Consider the following 3,164-nt stretch of genomic DNA (forward strand, 5'->3'; position numbering starts at 1 on the left):
AAAGTATATTGCCAAAGTAAATGAACTTATCCATAAAATTCAAAATTTCACCATTTGCTGTAACTGATGGATCCACATATGGATGGGATGGTGCTGGAGTTGTTGTGTTTTCTTGGTGTCAGTGGAGTGGATCATGGATAAGATTTAAGTTAAGCTAAATGAGTGTTATGGAAACTTAAATATTGTTCATATAAAATTGTTTTTTTTACTTCAACTCATCTAATGTGGGGTTTTGTTTATATCTAGTAAACACTAATAGATAGTGAATGAATAAATGTGCAACAGCCTCTGCTTCCAACAGAAATAATAACAATAACAGCAGGGATACTAAGATTATTAAGATATGATCCCTGACCTCATAGAATTTAAAATCTAGTACAGGTAATATAAAACATATGTAAATAAGCTATAAAATAATAATGCTAAAAAGAACTTGGGCATATAAAAAAAAGAACAAAAAGTCTGCATGGAATATTGAATAGAAAGCTGGACTGTGAATCAGAAATGCCTGGATTCAAGTCCTGGCACTGATACATGTTACTTTATGACTCAGGACAAATCACTTAATTTTTTCAGTATCTCCCTTCCCCCTCCTTCCCCACAACTGTTAAAGACTTGCAGAGAAAGTGCTGCCCTACATTAGTTGGGAAGTTCTCAATTCCTCTTTGGGAGGGTTTTATAATAGTGAAATCACAAATCTAGACCTATCCCATCTCAACAAAGTTACAAAGTTGTTTTGCTAGAAAAGATTCAAGGAAGGAAAGATTATTTTCATCTGAAGAATCAAGAGAAGCTTTAGAGAGTAACAATACTGATCTCAAAGGATAGTATTTTTAAAAATTATTCTGAATGTAAACACATATACAAAAGAGAAAAGGGTACATTTCCATGCAACATAATTTTTTAAAGTTTCTGTATGAATAATGAATCTTCATTTTTTTTCCTTATCATCATTCTCTACACTTAACTCTACAATAGTCATTCCAAGGATCCTCTGAAATCTCTTGTCATTGTTTACAGTACAATGATATTCCATTACACTCATGTTCCACAATTTGTTGAACCATTCCCCAACTCTCTAAGAAGGTCTTTAAGGAATTCCCTTAGATTCTGATTCTTTATTTCCCTTCATCAGGAAAAAAAAGAAAAGAAGTTTGCTTTCTTGTGATTCCTTGGTATTGTCCTCCCTCAAATGAAATTCTTGCCTCCTCCACTTAAATTTCTATTTGAGTTTAATGAATTTCTACACCAAACCATATACATGTTCAACCAACTTTTGTCAGTTCAATTGAATGGTGTTTATCTGATTTCCTTCCCTCCCTTCCTCAATGTTTGCATATTCTTCTCCCATATCCCAATGATGAGAAGTGACAAGTTTACCCACTTCTTTCTCTTTACTAAATTGATATATTGCTTCTTTTATCCTCTTTCCCCTCTTCAAAAGCTCAGAACAGAATCAATCCTCTCCCACTTCTTAAAAAATATAATTCCTCCAATACTTTTCAAAGACATTGAGGTTCTAAAAGGACATGTTTCTCTTTTCTCTAGAATGTTAGCTTTTGAGTCAACAGGAGGATTCTGGGAAGATGGTAGAATGGGTTGGAAAATTTCAAGCTCTCAGGATTTCTTCCACAAATAGAACAAAATTTTCCCCTCAGGGCAAACATAAAATTGCTGAATAGAGGTTCTCCAGATACAACTCTAGAAGATCTGAAGACCTGGGACCAGGATTAGCTGGTGTAAAGTGCAAGTACCTCCAGGATATCTCCTCAGAAACACCAAGAGGAAAGCCCTTCTGCTAGCTGAGTGTGGCTGGAACTTCTTTAGATACCACAGAAACTTTTACCTGCTGCATTGTTTGTGGAGTTGGAGTTGGAGTCCAGGAGGACTGAAGGAACCTTGGAACACCAGCCACAGCTGTATTTCGGGACAAGGTCCTGGGTGAGAAGGAACTAGCATACTGAGAGTGCAGAAATAGTGGGGCAGGGAAGCTGCAGACTGTGAGCATTTGTTGGAGAAGGAAGCTCTTGGTTTGTCAGAGGGGAAAGCTGAAGTGAAGAATCTTATTATATTAATGAAGCAGGTTGTAGTCCCTTTAAGAAACTATTCCTTTCAGATTGATTTGTTCCTTTCTGATTCCCACCCTCTCCTGGCTGATGCATTATCAATTCAGGAAACTAGGACCTTTGATTCACAAATCCTGGTCAAAAGCACCCCTTTGAATTCCAATAGGAGATCCGGGCTTGCCCCAGCCCCCACAGGATCTGAGCCAACTTGGGACTCCACCCATGGGCCCTCTTTAGCCAAATCTCTTATTATAAAAAGAACCAAACTAAAATCCTCTCTTTGCAGAGGTTCCAAACATGCCAGCCCTATGCTTGGCATGTCAAGGGTCTCTTTCCACTGCAATACTGTTTCCAGTGCTATCTTCTTTTTATCCTCACCTATTTCCTTAACTAGACTTTAACCTTACTTCCAATCCCCATAATAAACCTCTTTTATCAATCTAGGTTTTCAGGTCTGTAAATTTCTTTACAGGAAACCTCTGCGCTGCCAGAAGGGAGTTCCCCAAAACTCCCTACCTTGTGCCGAATCCAAAGAGGTTGTAGGGGAGCTCCATTTGACTCCCTGAACCCTGAACCTGCCACTAATAATAATTTAAGATTGACATCAGCAGTAAGTTAACTCAAAAGAAAGATTGGGGAAGAGTTAAGGTAAAAATAGTAATTATGTCATACAAATGAGCTAAAGAGGAAGAATAAACACAGAGGTATTAGAGGGGGAGGAGGGTTCATAGTTCTGCAAATCCATGGGTGTGTGTGTGTGTGTATATATATATATATATATATACAGTGAAGAGTATAGCACCTCCAAAATCTATAAAGAAATAAAGGAGGAGGGATGGGCAGATAGGGAAACAAAGGGTGAGGGAAGAATACAAGAAATTCATGGGTGGAAGGATGTTAAGTAATAGCAAGGCAAGTTAGAAGCAGAATTAAAGATTAGACAGAAATATTCTGAACCAATATGAACTCCTTGATAAAAAAGAGAAACTATGATCTAGAGATTAGTAGAAAAAGAAAAAAGGAATTGCATTGAAATATATAGATGGAATGAACCTGAAAAGAAGAGAGGATATTGAATAATGGTGGTATGGGAGGGTC

This window comes from Sarcophilus harrisii, chromosome 1 (assembly GCF_902635505.1).
Source record: "Sarcophilus harrisii chromosome 1, mSarHar1.11, whole genome shotgun sequence".
Taxonomy (NCBI): domain Eukaryota; kingdom Metazoa; phylum Chordata; class Mammalia; order Dasyuromorphia; family Dasyuridae; genus Sarcophilus; species Sarcophilus harrisii.